This window comes from Sus scrofa, chromosome 5, assembly GCF_054392235.1.
Source record: "Sus scrofa isolate SSC_HxYL_T2T_F1_AM1 chromosome 5, Sscrofa_HxYL_maternal_Yorkshire_Landrace_v2.0, whole genome shotgun sequence".
In the NCBI taxonomy this organism is placed as follows: Eukaryota; Metazoa; Chordata; class Mammalia; order Artiodactyla; family Suidae; genus Sus; species Sus scrofa.
In genome coordinates, this window is record NC_139387.1 from 34977914 (window position 1) to 34999462 (window position 21549).

Genomic DNA, 21549 nt, shown 5'->3' on the forward strand with positions numbered 1-21549 from the left:
ATACACTAGGTTCTTTAACAACAAAACAGAAAGGCAAAGGAGGAGACAGTAGTGTATCTTTGGGAGGCAGTAGTGTATTTTTGCCTACAGAAGAGAAGCAGCCCAAGACAGAGTCAGAAAGAACTATGTGGCACTTTATAAAATCCATGAGGGTCGAGCCAGTCTAAGTGGAGAGAGGACATGCAAGAAAGACGAAGGAGAAGGTGGAGCATCAGGCAGATGGAGTCCCGGCCCCTTTCATCACCCTTTCCTAAAAGGGACTTGGCTGGAAGGCAACACCGTCAAGACAGTTTCTACAGATACCAGAAATAAAAGCAAACAAGGCCAAGCATTTCTATTTTTAAAGTACCTTATTATCCTCTTTTCCAAACAACCCTCCCCCAAACCATTCTTCTCTTATGCAAATAAAACCGTCTTGCGACACAGCAGATATTTGGGAGTATCTGCTCCAGTGGAGTGAAGAGCAAATTAACAAACCCTTCACAATCCATTCACAAAATGACAAGAAGGCGGAGCACCGTTCTTCATCTGCCAGCAGCAGCCTACTCCCCGTACAGTCAATACAAACTAACATTTGGTATGGAATTTTCATCCAAGAACCTTGGTGAACATTCAGAAAACTTTAAAAAAAAAAAAAAATCACAGTTGGCCGGGAACTCAGCCAATTAGTCAAAATGAAAAGATACATCACTGTCCAAACTATTTGATTACTATTTCTAGGGCTAGATAAATTATTCATACAGTCTTATTCTCTACTCTAAGGCTTAAAAAAAAAAAAAAAAACCTTTCAAGCTGGTTTCTAAAATAACTCCCAAGGATTCCAAATTTAATGATAGAGCTTTTTCCTCTCCATTCATAAATTCCATTTTAAGTCAGACAATTTCAATCCACTGATATTGAAATGCATATGCTTTCTACTTGAGGTCCAAGAGAAAAATAATAACGGTGGAAAAAGCAGTTGAACATCACAAGCATCTACTTTAAAGGTCTTTGAAAAGAACAGAATTCCTTTACCAAGGATGGTCTAGCTAAAGCAGTCAGCCACCACTAATCAATAGCAAAGTAGATTAAAAGGATTGTATTGCAGAATCAAATTTTTTATAACTATTCCAATTAGCATTAATCTGTTTTTGAATTTCAAGCCATCTCATTTTCATCTCTATTAGGTCATCCCTAGGAATATTTTAGCCTTCTTGAATTTTTGTTTTGTTTTGTTTTTAAGAGAGATGTACCAGAGCAGTAGAAAACTGGGTTATTAGTAAAAATGAGATAAATATTTATAATTGGCTCTTTAAAAGAGTCATCCCCCAAATTTAAGGTCTTTCTGTAAATCCAGGCACTCAGAATATGTAGCTGTCAAAAAGCATTAGCAAAATCTTGCCAGTGTAACATCACCACTCCAGCCCATTTTATTAATGTCTATTCAAATAAAACTCAAAATCATACATAAATCTCTTACCCCCTGCTATTATGCCTACTCAGATCTAATTTAATTCTTCCTTAAGGCTAAAATAATCAAATATTTCCTCTTTTACTAGAATGCTCATTTTTTTTTAAAGGCTCTGTCCTCCAGTCCTAGAAAGCTCTTCAGAGCTGCTAAAATGCCCTGCTTTCTGGCAGGAGAAATAACTCAGCCGAGAGTCCTTCTTAAAGTTCCCAAGGGCTCAAATTAAGGGATTTTTTTTTTCCTCCTTCTATATTGTGGTTGCTAATCTGGCTGAGCTCTTGCTCAAAGCTCCAGGAATCTTATAGAAATTGAGCCTTCCTGGAGTAACCCTTTTCCAGGAAATGAAAGCATCTGCCAGGTGTTCCCACCTTCTTCCATTTTTGGCCTCTTGTCCTCAGAGATTTCCCTGGGAGCTATTCCCACCCAGCTCAGCCTTCCTGTCCCCTGCCCCCTCCTTCTCCTGTCACCTCGAGTCCAGCCTCAGATCCTGAACTCTAATGCCGGCAAAATGCCTTCCAGCAGTGTGAATAGCTTTATCTCAAAATGTACTGACTTGTAGGACACAGGTCCCAAGAGGCAGCTGGACCACAGCCTCCTACCACAGCCACCAGTGGGGCGGAGGAACCTGCCTTGCTCAGGCACCAAATTACTACAACCCCATAATCAACCCCATAATCAACCGAGGTCATTATGGTGGCTCAGATGTGTAGATAACTCAAACTTAGATAACTTCACCTGCTCTCTGAGGGTCAGCAAGTAAGGACTATGAAAGCAGGCAGAATTGCACAAAACACATCTAATTAAGTTTCAAGGTGACCTGGAAAAGAGTGGCTTCGTGAAATTTACTCCTCTTCTTTTTGTGGAAAAAACAAAAAACAAAACCAAACCAAAAAAACCTGGAGTTCCCACCATGGTGCAGCAGAAGCAAATCCGACTAGGAACCATGAGGTTGCGGGTTCGATCCCTGGCCTCGCTCAGTGGGTTAAGGATCTTGCGTTGTCATGAGCTGTGGCGTAGGTTGCAGACGCCGCTCTGATCTGGCATTGCTGTGGTTCTGGCATAGGCCGGCGGCTACAGCTCTAATTTGACCCCTAGCCTGGGAACCTCCATATGCCGAGGGTGTGGCTCTAAAAAGACAACAAAACAGAACAAAAGCCTCAATATATGAAAATGTGGGCTTGCTGGATTCAGGTCTGATTATTCCCTTAAAATGATAATTCTTATTTCATGGTTTTAAAAAAATATTCGTTTTCCTAAGGTATAATGCAAGTATATTTGTGTGTGTGTGTGTGTGTGTGTGTGTGTGTGTGTGTGTGTTTAACAGATTACAAAGCACATTGACATACAGTATATCATAGCAGTGACTGGGTCATGGGTTTTTGTTCAGATAAGGAACCTGGTTCTCAGAGAGAGAGAGCATTTTTCATCATAGTCACTCAGCTGGTCAGTAGTAAAGAACAGGAAAGAATCTAAGGCTTCTCACTCTGGCAGAATATTCTTTCTCCTCTTTGCTTTTTCACTGGGTCCCTTTTCCATTAATAGAAAACCTGATTCCTGTTACAGGGGTTAAAAAATCCCATTAACACAGAACCTTTATGTGCAGTTACATTTTATGATAGGAGGCGAATCTGTAGAGTCCATCACGTCTTCTTCTTCAATCCCCCTTCTCCCTCGCCTGTACCCATGTCCCTCGGAAGCACAGGTAACGTGTCCAGAACCACCAGAAAGAACCAGAAACCGGAGGCAATTAAGACAGGTACCTCTGGGTTCCAGATCACTAGGCACCAAGTGTTTACCACAGGAGGCCACCTGACTGGACAGCTTGTCCATTCTGAGAGGTTGCTGTCTTTGTCATGCTTGTTTTTAAATATTTTGAAGAGCACTGCCAATGACAGTACAGTACTAATTTCATTGTAGGAGGGGGGTGGGAGTGAGGACCCCAAATCCCTTCATACTGGCCCAAGGATTCTAGTATCTTCTGAAAACCATTTTACAGCATCATCAGTAGGTGGGAACAACCCCCTCAACCCCCCACCCCCGCCCCGCACTACTTTATTCCGCTACTTATTCTCATTCCTTTGTATTCATTTTCTGTATAACATCTCTAACCCCCAAATAAACACTGCTCTTTGCAGAGTCGCCTGATTATTAGCAAGAAAGAATCATCATTAACCATAAATTTCCTGCCACATACCTATGGCTAGGGAATTCATTTAAAAGTTAAAAAAACAAAACAAAACACAACAGAATAATGCAGTTAACTTCACAAATAAATACCCTACTATTTTGTATCATTAGAATCAATTTGATCACAGTACTAAAATAATTTGTACCTTCTTCCTTGTTTCAACTGATTTTGTAACTGTTACACTTGCCAGATCCCATTTGATTGTTTATTCAAATATTACCTCTTTTCTTCTTTGAATGCAGTTGGATTCAAAATGCTAAATATGCTTAGGTCATGATTTAAACAGCGCAGGACAACCTAGATTGGTTAGTACTGAATATACTGATTTTTTTTTTTTCTTCAACAGTTGATAACTCTTAAGCATTCCCGGAGGAGGCATCAGGGTATTTTTTCTTTTTGCCTTTTTTTTTTTTTTTTTTTAAAGGGCCACACCCAAAGTATACAGAGGTTCCCAGGCTAGGGGTCAAACTGGAGCTGGAGCTGCCTGCCTACACCACAACCACAGCCACACCAGATCCAAACTGCATCTGCAACCAACACCATAGCTTACAGCAATGTCAGATCCTTAACCCACTGAGTAAGGCCAGGGATCAAACCCAAGTCTTTATGGATACCAGTCAGGTTCGTTACCACTGAGTCACGATAGGGACTCTGTGTCAAGGTATTTTAGAATACAGTGTTCACGGAGGTCTTAAAATGTGACCAGTGCCCCCTGTTCAACTCCTTGTGGACAATCCACTGACCCATCATTGGCTTATTATAACCTGCTGCTTTTCAAAGCTGTTAAAAGAACGATGCGCCTCAGACATGTTATAATTCTTGTGACCACTGTCTGCCACTTAATGCATGGTCTGTGTCCAAGTGAGACCACACATTAGGATCGGGCTCCAAGCAGAACCTGCCACTGCCCAGCTGTGGCTGAGGGTGACTCTGAGAAAGAGGAAGAAACGAGACCTCATTTGCTGACGGTGGTGCGAAGGTTATGGAGATGAGGTGTAATTGCCCAAGACAGGATTTATTGGGCATTTTTTTCTAACCAACATTTTATGAGAAAACATTTTTGTAGAAGTAATGATGCCCTTTAGGAAGTGTCATTAGGACATACTCTTGCAAATCTGGGGTGATTAAAAAGCACTTAGTGCCTCTGAGCCTCTGGTGTGTTGTGATAACACAGGGAGGATGTAATGCACACTCTGTGCCTATGTCGTCCATGCTCAGAGGCCCAGCGCGGTGCCGGGGGAAGGATGCTTCCACCTAACATGAGGCCAGAAAAGCTCCCACCGAGGGAAGAGCCTCAGACATTTGTCGGCTAAAAGCATCTGCTGGAAAACATTAAAGCATGGGATATGGAGAAAGGGGGACATGCAGTAGAAGAGGAAACCTGCCAGAAACCATCCTCTTAAGATCCCAGGTTATGGAGTTCCCGTCGTGGCGCCACGGAAAGGAATCCAACTAGGAACCACAAGGTTGTGTGTTCGATCCCTGGCCTCGCTCAGTGGGTTAAGGATCCGGCATTACCGTGAGCTGTGGTGTAGGTTGCAGACGCGGCTCAGATCCTGTACTGCTGTGGCTGTGGTGTAGGCCAGCAGCGACAGCTCCAATTAGACCTCTAGCCTAGGAACCTCCATGTGCCATGGGTGTGGCCCTACAAAGGACAAAAGACAGAAAGACGAAAAAAAAAAAAAGATCCCAGGTTATATCCAGCTATTTCCTGGGGCTTTAGGTAGAGAGAAGAGAGTATAGTGGCCCAAAGCCAAGTCCTTAGACCCAACTGCCTGGCTGTGAATCCTGTTTTCACCACTAGGTGGCTGTGTGACCTTGAGCAAGTTTCCCATCCTTTATGTTCTTCATTTGTAACATGGAACTCGACTTCTAGGCTTCTTTTAAAGATTAACTGTATGATTTGATAAAGTGACTTGAACAAAGAATAGTAAAAGGTTTAACAGTCACTAAGTATTTGGTAGAGGATACAATCATATAATCTGCATTTGGTTACAAAGCCCAGATTCTCAGGGATGGGCCCTGGGATTAACAACTAAAATCCCTTTGCCAGGAGGTCCTCCAGGATAGCAATGGCACAGAGTGATCGCTTTTCCTCACCTCCCACAGCCTTTTCTTGCTCTCAGGCCTCTCCTTTACCTTGCTCATAAAAGGTGGGATTTCCCCCACATGCTGTCATCGTGGCCTCTTTCCTCAGCATCCGATTTCCTGCCAGGACTCTAGCAATCACCTCTCTGCTCCTGATCCGCTCTCCAGCTCCAGCCCCGAGTTGCTCTCCTATTGACAAACCACCTTCCCCGATCCTTGACTCCCAGGTATGTGGGGACCCTTCATCGCATCTCAAACTGGACTGGAACCAGACCCAGCTCCTCATTTTATTCCCAACAGGATGCCTGCTCCTCCTATGAGAACACACCAGCATCGCTACCCTCGTCTTCAGCAGTCTGTTTGGTCCAAGGTCTCCTTTAAACCCCGCCCCCGACATGGTGCCATTCTGATTGGCCAGCATCCTAGTTCACACCTGGATGACAGTAATAAGTGGGAGCCTTCTCTTAGAAACGTTTATTGATTGTCTAGTTCTGGGCACTGGGGCCCTGGACCTCTGGTGCATAATACTTCTTAACTCATCCCAGAATCAGTGGTCAACACCTGTTTTGATTTTTACTAATAACTTAGAAGTTCTTTGAGGGCAGTATTTCTCTTCAAATTTTGTAAGGCCAGTTAAATTTTGTTCTTTTTGAGTCTAAATTAAAGGGCCATTTCATATAAATAATCTCATGCATTAGGACAATATACAGCCCAAGCTATGGTAATTTCATATGAATAATCTCATGCATTAGGACAATATAGAGCCCAAGCTATGTCAAATGTGATGACCACCAATTTGCAGATCACCTGCAAGATAAGCATCCTACTTGAAGAATAAAGAAAAGCAGAATATCCAATAGAGAGAAGCTCTGTTGTTACTAAAATAAAAAAGGGGCTAACTATACAAGCACAGACTAAAGTTGACTTAAAGGAATGGTCATATGCCACAACCCGAGGATGTGTCCCTAGATTTATGTGCTACTGACAAGGCAACAAACACAACCAATCCAAATGCCCAACTTTAAGGAGTGGTGGTGTGTACACAGAAACCAGCTCAGAACAAGGGAAGAAATGAATTTCTTTTTAAAGTAATAGTTGATCTATAATGTGCCAATTCTGCTATATAGCAAAGTGACCTGGTTTTATTTATTTATACACACAAACACACAAACACACTTTTATTCATTTACACACACACACACTCACTCCCTTTCTTATATTATCTTCTGTCTCGGTCTATCCCAAGAGACTGGATGTAGTTCCCTGTACTATACAGTAGGACCTCATTGCTTATCCACTCTAAAAGTCACAGTTTGCATCTACTAACCCCCAACTCCCAGTCCATCCTACTCCCCCCCCCCGCCCTCCTTGGCAACCAGAAGTCATTCTCTATGTCTATGAGTCTGTTTCTGTTTTGTTGACAGGCTGCCTTGTGACATATTTTAGATTCCAGAAATGAGATTTCTAAAAGAGGACTGGTTAGATGATGTGGTTATTCTCAGTACCCCATTACCACCAACCTCCTGCTTTACTTTTTCCCCGATCTAAGCACCATCTAACACACTATTTTAATTATTTATTATCTGCTTTCTCCCATCTGGAGGTACATTTTTTTTTCTTCTTCTTTTTTTAATGATGGTAGGATTTTTTTTTTTCATTGCCTAGAACTGTACTCAGCACATGGCCAATGTTAAATAAATTTTGTGTTACATCACTAAATTTGGGGGTATTTCTCTTCTAGTGGACTTCTTTTATAAGTAATACTGTATCTAAAGCTCTTCTACAAGAGATGGAGTCAACGAATTCTTTGAACAAAAAAGCTCTCCCTGTTTAAGTGAATTTTCTTTCAAATAACAACAGGTTTCTTGGAGACTGCCTGTTTGTGGATGGAAAAGAAAGAGATGCTCCCTGTGCCCTCCTTTTCAGAGCAAAGCTGAGATTTATTCCTGGTGCTTCTGACAAGATGATTCATAAGGACCTTGTCCTTTTCCAAATATGAAGAAACATACAACCCAGCCAGTTTTTCACTTAAGTCAGAGGCAGCAAGAGTAACAAAGAAACAGGCAAAGGAAAAGATGATGAAGTTAAAAAGAATTTTCTCTTTGGTTTGACTCTGTGAATAAAGAAAGCAGCAAAAACACACTCACCCTGAGAGGAGGCTGTAGTGGAGCAGGCATAATTATCACCTGTCAAGGGCACAATGTATCTCTAAAGTAATAGGATGGGTCTGGGGTTTTTTTTTTGCTTGTTTGTTTTATATTACTCAATGAATTTATTATATTTATAGTTGTACAATGATCATCACAACCCAATTTTATAACATTTCCATCCCAAACCCCCAGGGCATCCCCCCACCCCCCCCCAACCTGTCTCCTTTGGAAACCATAAGTTTTTCAAAGTCTGTGAGTCAGTATCTGTTCTGCAAAGTTCATTTTGTCCTTTTCTCAGATTCCCCATGTAAGTGATAGCATTTGATGCTGGTGTCTCATTGTCTGTTTGAAAATTTTTATGTTCAGGAGTTCCCATTGTGGCTCAGCATAGTGTCCACGAGGATGTGGGTTCAATCCTTCGCCTTGCTCAGTGGGTTAAGGGTCTGGCTTTGCTACAAACTGTGGCAGAGGTCACAGATGTAACTCGGATCCAGCATTGCTGTGGTGTAGGCTGACAGCTGCAACTCCGATTTGACCCTAGCCTGGGAATTTCCATATGCTGCAAGTGTGGCCCTAAAAGGAAAAAATAAAATAAATGTTTTTATACCCAGACACGTATGGCTAAAAAGCTTTATAAATCCATTTTCAACAGGGCTTTGTACTACCTTTTTTTTTTTTTTTTGGCTTTTTGGGCCGCACTAGTCGCATACGGAGGTTCCCAGGCTAGAGGTCAAATTGGAGCTGTAGCCGCCAGCCTACACCACAGCCACAGCAACAGGGGATCTGAGCCGCATCTGTGACCTACACCACAGCTCATGGCAATGCCAGATCCTTAACCCACTGAGTGAGGCCAGGGATCAAACTCACATCCTCATGGATGCTAGTCCGGTTCGTTAACCACTGAGCCATGACAGGAACTCCCCAGGGTTTTGCGCTCTTAACAATTAACCTCCAAACTTGCCTTTTTTTGTTTTAACCGCTCTTTTTACTTTTCTTTGATTGAAATATAGTTGATTTACAATACTGTGTTAGTTTCAAGTATTCAGCAAAGAGATTCAGTTATATATATACATTTTTTTCAGATTTTTTCTTTATAGGTTAACATAAGATATTGAATATAGTTCCCTGTGTAAATCCCTTTTGCTTACCGATTTGATGTATAGTAGTTTGTGGTTCATAGAAGCACGGAAACAACCTGAGTGCCCATCAACAGATGACTGGTTTATGTGGAGTGTACACACACACACACACACACTATATATATACACATAATGATATATATAAACATACATATATACATTTTATATATGTAATGTAACATCATTCAGCCATTAAAAAAGAATGAAATACTGCCATTTGCAAGCAAGCAACATAAATGGACCTAGAGATGATCAAACTAAGTGAAGTAAGACAAATATTGTAGTATATCACTCATATGTGGAATATAAAAATTATACAAATGAATCTATGCACAAAACAGAAACAGGCTCACAGACATAGAAAACAAAATTATGGTTACCAAAAAGGAAGGTGAAGGGGATGATGGATAAATTAGGAGTTGGGGATTATTCTGAATACTTTCATTTCGTGGATACAGGAGCTACACTTTCCACAGTGAGAATGCATGCTCTGAAAACAAACTACAGCAAAAGGCTCCTCAATTCTAAGACATCTTGACTCATTCAGAGAGGGCGTAGAGAAAAGGGAACCTTCGGACACGGTTGGTGGGAATGTAAATTGATATAACCACATGGAAAGCAGTATGGAGGTAGCTCAGAAAACTAAATATGGAATTACCATATGACCCGGAAATCCCACTCTTGGGCAAATATCTGAACAAAACTTTCCTTGAAAAAGGTACATGCACCTGTATGTTTATCGCAGCACTGTTCACAATAGCCAAGACATGGAAACAACCTAAATGTCCATTGATAGATGAATGGATTAAGAAGGTGTGACATATATACACAATGGAATACTACTCCACCATGAAAAAGAACAAAATAATGCCATTGGCAGCAACATGAGTGAAACTAGAGGCTAAGTCAGAAGGAGAAAGACAAATACCATATGATATCACTTATATGTGGAATCTGATACATATGGCACAAATGAAACTTTCCACAGAAAAGAAACTCATGGACTTGGAGAAGAGACTTGTGGTTGCCAAGGGGGAGGAGGGAGTGGGATGGACTGGGAGCCTGGGTTAATAGATGCAAACTATTGCATTTGGAGTGGAAGAGCAATGCACAGAGAAATATATCCAGTCACTTGTGATGGAACATGATAGAGGATAATATGAGAAAAAGAAAAAAGACATTGACAGAACACTGTAAATCAACTATAAGGGAAAAAACAAAAATCATAAAATAAAAAAATTTTAAAAACTGAACTGACAATATTTTAAGGCACCCTACAGATACATAGAAATCTAAATAATTTTAATAAAATGATGGAAAGTGAGTCTAGATACAATGATCATATCCGATATGGTGAATGGACAAGCCTTTCACTCCTTCAAGAAATGAGTATTGTGGGTCATTAAAACACATGCGATTGGGGGACAAAGGCCACCCTTCACTAAAATATTTTAATCAAATAACATGGAAATGATGGCAGAAAGTATACAAAAATTAAACACAGGAAATAAGATGGCAAAACTGAAAGACATCCCAAGGAGTCAGAAGACTCAGGCTGAAGTTCTGATGCAGTTACAGACTGGCCATTTCTTTTCTTTTCTTTTTTTTCTTTTGTCTTTTTGCCTTTTCTAAGGCCACTCCCATGGCATATGGAGGTTCCCAGGCTACAGGTCCAATCAGAGCTGTAGCCACTGGCCTATATCACAGCCACAGCAACGTGGGATCTGAGCCGCACCTGCGACCTACACCAGGCTCATGGCACAGCTCATGGCAACGCTGTGTCCAGAGCAAGGCCAGGGATCGCGCCCGAAACCTCACGGTTCCTAGTCGGATTCACTAACCACTGTGCCACGACGGGAACTTCCAGACTGGCCATTTCTTAGATAAATGCTCCGGGCCACCTCTGTCATGCTGACCACGGTGATGAGCCCAGCGAGTACAAAGGTGAATAAGATGATCTCTTTGCTGCAAAAGTACACTGGGGATAAATTCCAACTTAGAATACACAGTTCGGAATTCCAACCAAAACACTATGCTACCACTTCACAGAAAATGCCATCTAGCCTTACGAATTGCTTAGGCTTATGCAGCATTGAGGTCTTCCTTCCCCTTTAAAGAAGAGTAACACTTTGATTTTCTTTTGAGGACCTATTCTCTTTCCACATGATGTGAGTGTGGCAGGCCCTCCCTCCCGCTACCCTCCCAGGGCTTGGCATCAGGTCTGACCAAGGAGAGGACACTCTTCCCTTAGCCACACAAATTGGTCCAGAAATAAGCAGGCATCCAAGCCAAGCTGATGAGATGCAATCCCAGCATTTTTGCTAGAACTATAAAAAAGAAGCTATTCTCCTTCCAAGAAAGGGAGGTTACATGCCTAGAGCTGACATTTTATCAGGACTTTGGAAGAAAGACTTTTCCTCTGTCTTTCAACCAGGCCAAGACAGAGTCAACGATGGAGAGTGACAGATTCCTGGAGATGTTGTCAGAACATCTGGATCCATCCACACCTGAAACCATAAAAGCCTGGACTTTTTGGTTATTATGCGTCATTATTGTCCCCCTTTTGCTAACTCAGTTTGACGTGGGTTACTGTCATTTGAGATCAAAAGCATCTGCACTAACTAAACGTCTTTCTGAGATTCGGATTCTTGACCTACAAAATAAGGAGGTTGTGAGTCTAAGATCACTTAAGCTTTGTCATTCTATTATTATCCTGAATTCCAGGGTTGCTGTGGCGATCAAATGAGACAGTGAATAGGAAAATATTTTGTCAGTTAAAAGTGCTCTGTAAGAAGTATGAGGGTTTATGAAAATAATAATATTCAAGTGAGTGTGTGTGTACTGAAAAAAAAAAGCCAGGAGGCTCTGGAATCTACCCATCTATCTACCCATCTGTAATACAGTTATGTAAGGAGTACAGACTCAGAAGATAAGGCAGAGAAAGGTGTTTTCTCTTAAGAAATCCACATTTTATCAAATTCAAAGGTTTCTGAAAAGATATTCTATCTTCCTAAGCTCATTACCCCATCTCTCTCACGTAAAAAAAAAAAAAAACAAAAACAGTGCCCATTATTTTTCACTTTTGTTCCCCATAATAATAACATTAAAGGGCTCCTAGTGAATGTTTGGCAAACACTTTGCATCACAATTACTGACTCTGAGAAAAAAAAAGTCAAGGTGTTTCTTTAGGAGGAAGCAGCCCTCTAAAAATTCCTCAAAGGAAAAAGAGTGCCATAAAAATGGAAGGAGTACAGAATTGAAGAACAAGGAAAGTCTGTGAAGAGGGTTATTCTAAACTGGGTCTCTTTCTTGGGCATCCTAAGATCCAGTTAGGACATGAGTAAGAAAACAATAAAATAAACATAAATTTAATAAAATAGAAAGATCCAGTTCCATGAGCCTCCTTCAGTCCAGCAAAAGCAAGGTCAGGCAGCTGATGTTCTCGCTGCTCAAGGGTGTGAGTAGCTACTACAGGGCAGCAAAGCATCAGACATGGGTGTGCAGGGCTCAGGCAACCTGGATGGAGCTGACCGGGGACCAAACTGAGGCTGGTAGCCCAGAGGAGACCTCAGGCCAGCTATGGACATAAGACAGGGAGGATGAACTTGCAGGGGCCCCTCCAAAGTTCTATAAGGCTTATGACAAAGCCAGTGTCGACAGGGATGCAGAAACCCACCTGAGCATCCAGTGACAGGAGCACAGATCGCGCATCACCAAGAAAAGAGGGGTATAGGGGGAAGCCACGGGGGAGCCAAAGTCAAGGAAAGGTGGGGAGCAGATTAGGGACATCTGGGTTCTGGCTGAGAATGCAGGGAACCCAATGTGTCCACGGGTCATGATGACTGCTGTCATCTCTTCCATCATCATCAACTTTACCATCAGCAGTAGCAGCAGCATGGCCAGCACTGATGGCAGCTTCCTGTGTGCTGGGCACAGTCCAAGCCTAGACTTCCATGTCCTCACTGAACCCTCACAAAAAGCCAGTGCAGGGGGGGCCTACGATTCCCCCATTTTGCAGTTGAGAGAGCTCCTTCTCTCTTTGCCCACTGCACTTTGGAACAATGATGGTGGGCTTGTCTGGTCAATTCTCCAGGGTTCTGAATGCTTCTGGAGGACAGAGGGAGTCTTTTTGTTTTGAGGGTCTTGGGGCTTAAGACTTGAAGAACAGTAGGTGCTTAATAATTTTTTTGTTTGTTTGTCTTTTTTGCCTTTTCTAGGGCCACTTCCTGCGGCATATGGAGGTTCCCAGGATAGGGGTCCAATCGGAGCTGTAGCCGCTGGCCTGTGCCAGAGCCACAGCAATGCAGGATCCAAGCCGCATCTGCGACCTACACCACAGCTCATGGCAATGCCAGATCCTTAACCCACTGAGCAAGACCGGAGATCAAACCCGCAACCTCATGGTTCCTAGTAGGATTTGTTAACCACTGTGCCACGACGGGAACTCCTAATTTTTTTTTTTTCTTTTTTTCTTGAATGCAAGAATGAAGGAAGGACAGAGGAGGCAAGGACTGGGGGAAACTGGCATGTCCTATTTCAAAGTGTTTATATTGGGATATGCAGCTAAGAACTAGCCACAAAAGAGCTACAGATTTAAGACTTGTGTGCCCAGAATGGAAGCACCTCTGCCCAGGAAGCAGGGTCTTGTCAGATTTCATTTCCTTGCTACCTGCAGACCTTTACTTTCTTAAGCTCTTTCCTATGCTAGGGAAGCTGAATAAACAGACATTTCAGGGAGCATCATATTACCCAAGAGCTGGGGGCAGGCACTGCAAGTTATCTGGCAGGAAGCACTCTGGAATGGGCTGGGGCTTTCAGGTGCCAGGTCAGCTGAAGGGTCAGGAAGCTTCTGGAGCATCCAGGGGACCTTGGCTGAGAGATGGTCTAGGAAACAGGGTCAAGTCTCTCCCCTGTCATTTCTCAGTCTTCTTTGTGCTCCCAAAGTTTCCCTAGGACTCCCCTCTCCTCCAAGCACACTTCTTTTTTCTTCTTCATTTTCTGTTTTTGGCGATGCTCATGGCATATAGACGTTCCTGAGCCAGGGATCGAATTCAAGCTGCAGCTTCGACCCATGCCATAGCTGTGGCAAGGCTGGATCCTTAACACACTGCGCCCTAGTGGGAACTCCCAAAGCATACTTCCTGGACCTATGATCCCACTCTCTTGGGAGTCTTCTGAGAAAGGTTTAGAAACACACCCTGGCTTCATAATATGCAGTATAAGTACTTCAAGGACCAGCAGATTTCAAATACACCCAGTCCACTCTGGCCGCAGAGAGCTCTTATCACTATCCTGAGGGAGAAGGGAAATCAGCTTCACATACAAAGTACATGGGAGTGATTCTAAGGTGTGCCCCCAAATCCTTGCTGCCCTAAGCCATTTCAACATCTGCTATCTACTGAGTCTTAGGGCAGTGCTTTCAACATAAATTTAATTTGCAAGCTACAAATGCAAGACCACATATAATTCCTTTCTTTTCAGCAGCCACATTAAGAAAGTAAAAAAGACTCAAATGAAATTAATAAAACATTAATAATATATTTTATTTAATGTAATACATCCAAATACTATCTTTTATCATGTAATCAATATACAACATGGTCCATGAGATTTTCACATTTTTCCACATACTTTTTCTTGAAATCTGGTGTGTATTTCACACTCACCATACATCTCAGTTCTGAGCTCTATTTCAAGGGCTCACTAGCCACATGTGGCTATCATATTGAATAGCACAAGCCTAATGGACTCCATGTTATAACAATTATGAAAAGAATTTCCACTGGGATGCAGTGTCTTGTTATGTGACAAAATCTACTTCTCGTCCTCCCCTGCATTTCTCATTCTGATAAATGACACATCATCCATCCAGCTCCCCACTCCAAACACCTAGGTGCCATCCTAGACTCCTTCAGTTCCTGTATCCAACTGCCCGCCAAGTCCTCTATGGCCAATGATTACTGCCTCACTTTACGACCACATCATGCCTTGCCCCAACTTTTGCATTAGTCTTGCTGTTGACTTTGCATTAATTTCCTTTGATCCATCTCTCTGACTTTTGCTTAAAAAAGGTTGATTATCCCTCTCTTAATTCTTTTCAATCTCTGAGGCATTGTCATCAAGAATCTTCACGAAGTGATCCACAGCCTGCTTCTCCAGTCCTGTCTCACCACTCCTGTTCGTAAAGCTCTAGCCATACAGAATGACAAGGGGCACTAGAACACCCCAACTGACTCTGAAATCCATGCCTTTGCTCCCTCTACCACTCCTGCCTGTGGGTTGCTGTGGACTGTTCTTACTAGTCTACCTGTTAATTTCTTCTTCTGGGCTGAGAACACCTTAAGGAAGCGATGGGTCTTATTTCTCTTTGAATCTGCAGCACACTGAACATGCAATTGGAACACTGAAGGCACATAATGAATGAAGGGATGAATGAACAGTAAAATTCAAGCATCTTTACATTAGGATGTGACTATCATTTTCTACTTGCGTAACCCCAGAGAAGTCACTTAACTTCTCCAAACCTCAGATTCCTCACCTATGAAATCTGAATTACAATACTTGCCCTATCAACTGCACAGGCTTGTATATTTGCTATATAAATTATTATATATAAATCTATATATAATTTTAGTATTTATAATATATGATTTATATATACTTCAGTATAAATTATGAGTATGTGTATATTTATGTTCATATCTATATATAACATTATATATATAAAATATTTATATTGATATATATATATAAAATATTCAGGCAAATCTCTCAAGCCTTCCTCCCTCCTGATCTCAAAAGAGGCTGAGATTTTGCCAAAAAAGTAATCAACACCAGTTATAAGAACCATTAACCATTTGGAACATTTATCTGACTTATCCATTATAGATAATTTTCTTCAGGTCAAGAGATTTCTCAATATAATTCTTAGCTGTAAACTGTCAATTATAAGTAAATAAGACGTTTTCAGATACAGAATGTAGTCTACATGAAAAATACTCATTGAAGCAGGAGGTGGGAGTAGCTTTAAATACATGACAAAATCTAAAAGAAGTTTAGTATGGCGCCTTTGTAAAATCACTCGTTCAATGACACTCGTTTGTTCTAGATACCATTCTACCATTCAAGATACAAATGAGAAGGAAGACAGGGGTCTCTGCCTTGAGGAGCTTAAGCTTATGACCTAAATAAATGAATCATGAAATAGTTCTCAGTGGTATATGTGCTGTTCTCACTGAGAATGAAGAAAATATGACTGAGGTTTCGGGCCTTTAAGGCAGGCTTCATGGAGGAAGCAAGCTCTGGAAAACAGGACACATTTTGGGTTTGGGGTATGAAAAAAATAATTCACTACAAGTTGCGTCAAAAATGCCATATACCCACAAATCAATCTGAAATGGATTAAAGACTTGAATGTAAACCTGAAACCATAAAGTTCCCAGAGGAAAGTATAGGCAGTAACTTCATTGACATTGGTTTTAGTGATGTTTTGTGGATCTGAATTCCAAACAAGGGAAACAAAAGCAAAACTAACCAAATGTGACAACATCAAACTTCTGCACAACAAAGGAATTCATTTTACGAAAGACAACCTACTGAATGGGAGAAGATACTGGCAAGCGATACATTTAAAAAGTGGTTAATATCCAAAACATCACACAATTCAACAACAACAAAACCTGAATAAAAAAACGGGCATGGGGGAGTTCCCGTCAGGGCTCAGCAGAAACGAACCTGACTAGCATCCATGAGGATGCAGGTTCCACCCCTGGCCTTGCTCAGTGGGTTAAGGATCCAGCGTTGCCATGAGCTTGGAGTAGTTAGCAGACATGGCTTGGATCCCATGTTGCTGTGGCTGTGGTGTAGGCCAGCAGCTGTAGCTTCCATTTGACCCCTAGCCTGGGAACTTCCAAATGCTGCAGGTGCAGCCCTAAAAAGTGGGGAAAAAAAAATAAAAAGGCATAGAACCTGAAGAGATATTTTTCCAAAGAAGATATACAGATGGTCAAAAGGCACATGAAAAGGAGTTCCAGTCGTGGCGCAGTGGTTAACAAATCCGACCAGGAACCATGAGGTTGCGGGTTTGGTCCCTGGCCTTGCTCAGTGGGTTAAGGACCTGGGGTTACCGTGAGCTGTGGTGTGGGATCCCGAGTTGCTGTGGCTGTGGTGTAGGCTGGCGGCTACAGCTCTGATTCAACCCTTAGCCTGGGAACCTCCATATGCTGGAGCAGCGGCCCAAGAAATGGCAAAGCAAAGACAAAAAAAAATATATGACACATAAAACTACCACATGGCCCTTCTATTCCACTTTATTTATCCATAAAATATGAAAACACTAATTTGAAAAGATATATGCATCCTTATGCTCACTGCAGCATTATTTACAATAGCTAAGTTCTGCAAACCTAAGGGCCTGTCAATGGATAAATGGATAAAGAAGATGGCAGTGTATACACAAAATGGAATACTACTCAGCCATAAAAAAAAAACAATGAAATCTTGTCATTTGCTGCAACATGGATGGACCTAGAAGGTATTATGCTAAGTGAAATAAGTCAGATGAAGGACAAACATCATCTGATTTCACTCATATGTAGAGTCTAAACAATCAAACGAATGAATGAAAAATGAAATAAAACAAAACAAACCCATTGTTACCCGCTACCAGGGGGAAAGGGGTTGTGGGGTGGGCCATATGGATGAAGGGGAGTCAACTGTATGGTGAGAGATAGTAATTAGACTTGTGCTGGTGATCACTTCGGAAAGTATACAGATTTCAAATCATAATTCTCTGCACCGGAAACTTACATAATTTTTAAAAATGCAATATAGTGGAGTCAACTTACACAAATTTAACTGACATGTTTTCAGCAACTTTGAGTGCACTCTCCCTCTCTCATTCCACAAGCGTTCTCACTTCTTGCTTGATCCCAAACAGATAAACATTTCACATGACTGAAGATAGTTCTGTATTTGAATATGACCCAGCCCCTGTATTTTGACCTGCTAGTCTACCTGTGCAACCCAAGAAATACAAGGATTGATCAAGGATAAATTTGAGTTAATAAGATTTTTGCCTCACCTTCTAACTTTATTTATTTATTTATTTTTGTCTTTTTAGGGCCACACCCACAGTGTATGGAGGTTCCCAGGCTAGGGGTCTAATCAGAGCTGTTGCCGCCGGCCTACACCAGAACCACTGCAACGCCATATCCGAGCCGCATCTGTGAGCTACACCACAGCTTAACCCACCGAGGGAGTCCACGGATCGAACCCGCAACCTCATGGTTCCTTGTCGGATTTGTTTCCGCTGTACCTCGACGGGAACTCCCTCACCTTTTAACTTAGAAAGGGTGGGGGAAAAAACTGTAACTGCAATGTATACATCTAAGGATGACCTGACCCCCTTGCTGTACAGTGGGAAAATAATAAAAAAAAATAAAAAAAATAAAAAAAAAATAAAACTAACCTCCATAAGCTCAACTCAGGGCAACTGCTATTCGATTTGCATTTTCTCATAAACCAGTTCTGATAATGTCATTTCTCACAGTAAGGCTTTTCTTTAAGCAACATGCCTTCACTTGTTTCTATCTGTGGTCCTAGCTGAGGACAAGGAAATATTTCCTTCTCCTGTGACTCCCTTTTGATCAGTTAAGCTCCTGTAACTCCCTCTCCCATGCACGTTCAGAAACATTAGGTTTGTGTCAATTCTGTGATTTACATTTGGCCCAATAAGGGAAAATATCAAATGGACATACCAGATTTTTCTTTTGTTAAAAAAAAAAAAAAAAAAGGAGAAGAAAAAGTCCAAATAGTTAATTAAAAATAAACTAGAGAAACGCTGACTTAAGTATTTTACAGGACGTTTAAAAAACACATACACTTTTCAAAAGGCAGTGAGATCCATTAACATTTGCCTCTCCCAATGTATAGAGGCTGAATGGTTTGTGATGGCTGGGTGTATAATCGAGCCTGGAATTCTACAGAGCCTTCAGAAGGCCATTGCTCACTGATTCTTCCATCTCTTGGGTTGTGAATCCCAGTGGTCAATAAGAGAGTTCTCTTTACTGTCATTTTTAAAATTCCACAGCGACCTTCCTTTTGGCTTCCTATCTGATCATTTATTTCCGAACTGACGGGAAAATTAGTCCCCAATAAGAAAGGTCTTTTGCAGAGAGCGGAGTGTGTGGGGGAGGGAATTACAGGAGCTTAATTGATCAAAAGGGAGTCACAGGAGAAGGAAATATTTCGCAGAAGCATAAGCTAATGGAAGTGCACCAACCACTAAGACCCACTGCTTACAGGAAGCATCATAAACTGGTGAGCTGATGGAAATGCAGAGCTGTAAAGGACTAGCCAAATCTACTTTTCTCTTTTTTTTCAATAAGGGGCATCTCTAAGCAGGAAATTAGACACCTATTGCTATAATGCATGGCCTATGACAGCTTTGGACACCCTGTCCTTTGCCTCCCTCCCTCCCCAGTTTTCCATTATCAGTCTCTCTGCAGGGTTTGGATTTCAGCATCGGCACCAACAGACAGAACTGGGAACAAGTGTGGATTGCCAATCGGAGCGTGCTCCCATGTCTCCATCCCTCCTCCCACACCAGACACAGATCCCACCTTGCTGATGCACTTAACGTCAATTCGCTATCATTACAAGAGTAATTTCTCCCCTATTTCAGGAGTTTATTTTGTGCCAAGCTTTAGAAAGCCTCTTTTGAGGAGATTCAGATGCAACAGGAATTTGAGGGGAGAACCAAGTAGTCGCTCTCTTGTCTGACACTGCAGTCTCTCCCCTCACCCCACCCCTTCTGCGGCTGTGATGATGCCAGTTGGGGCCAAATGTGGTGAGAGACAAAAGACGAGGCCATCTAGCACCATCATTTGGAAATCTCATCTAGCAAAGGATTTACGATCTGTTCATTTCAGAGGAGATTAAAAAACCTCCAAAGATTGCATAAAGCACGTCTGGTGATGCATGAAAATGAAATGTGTTTCAAAGAAGACTCGGGGCTGATGACGCTCGGTCAGAAATGCCACATCGCCATGCCAATGTGGAGAGGGTTTGTCCAGGACCACTAGATGCCATAGCCAAGAAGTATTTGAAGAGTGGTCAGTACCCAGGACACCCCAAAAGCAGTCAGATCAGCATGGGGGTTAAGATTTGGCGGCTCTGGAACCAGACTGCCTCGGTTGGAATCTAGGGCAATGGCTGGGGCAAGGTACTAAGCAGCCCCATGCCTCAGTTTCCCTAGTCATTCATAGGATTGTCATGAGGACTAAATGGGTCAGAGCTTGTACCTAGAAGTCCCTAGAACAGCACCTGACATACGGTAAATGCTATATACACGTCTGCAAAACCAGTAGCAAACTAGTTCACAGGGTTGACAGAGAGTAAAAGGAGTTACTATGAATCAAGTCTTTAGGATGGTGCTTAGCACATAGTAGGAGTGTTAGCAATTGCTATTATTATTATTTTTTTAATTTATCTTACTGAAGTATAGTTGATTTTCAATGTTGTATAGCAAAGGGATTCAGTTATGTATCCATATTCTTTTCCATTATGATTTATCATAGGATATAGAATATAGTTCCATATTCTTTTCCATTATGATTTATCATAGGATATCGAATATAGTTCGCCATGCTATACAGTAGGACTTTATTGTTTATCCACTCTACATACAATAGTTTGCACCTGCTAACCCCAAATGCCCAGTCCATCCCTCCCCCACTTCTCCTTCCCCTTGGCAATTACAAGTCTGTTCTCTATGTCTGTGAGTCTGTTTCTGTTTCATAGACAAGTTCATTTGTGTCATATTTTGGATTCCACACATGAACGACACCATACGGCATTTGTCTTTCTCTTTCTTTTTGTCTTTTTGCCTTTTCTTGAGCCACTCCTGCGGCATATGGAAGTTCCCAGGCTAGGGATCCAATCAGAGCTGTATCCGCCAGCCTACACCAGAGCCACAGCAACTCGGGATCCGAGCCACATCTGCAACCTTCACCACAGCTCATGGCAACGCCAGATCCTTAACCCACTGAGCAAGGCCGGGGACCAAACCCGCAACCTCATGGTTCCTAGTCAGATTCGTTAACCACTGTGCCACGATGGGAACTCCCTGTCTTTCCCTTTCTGACTTACTTCACTTAGTATGATCTCTAGGTCCACCCATGTTGCTGCAAATGAGCCATTGCTATTATGAATATTGTTATTAGAATAATGACAGTAATCAGTAGTAGTGCTCGTATTCCCTAACATGGTATGTCTCCCACTCCCAAGGATGTCATACCTTCAGCTTATCCATCACAGGCTGATGGCTCAACTCAGGTTGTCAAACTGGCAGCTCAAGGGTCACACATGAACTGTAGGTACATCCGTTTTGCCTGCGCTATGTTGACAAATGCGCTGAATGAGTTGCACACTTTGGGAATTTTTGCGGTTCAATTAAAGTGATGGATTTGTGGCTTCTTTTGGAAAATCCAGAGGTCGTCCCACTCTGGGTCTGCACTCCTGGTGACTCCCAGCTGG

The 21549-nt window shown here is 42.0% G+C and overlaps 1 protein-coding gene across 27 annotated transcripts in view; it reads right to left on the reverse strand.

The window, feature by feature from the left end:
- The window catches only part of GRIP1 (glutamate receptor interacting protein 1), a 766103-nt gene that overhangs the window by 323335 nt on the left and 421219 nt on the right, over positions 1-21549 (reverse strand). The gene's annotated exons all lie outside the window — the stretch shown is intronic.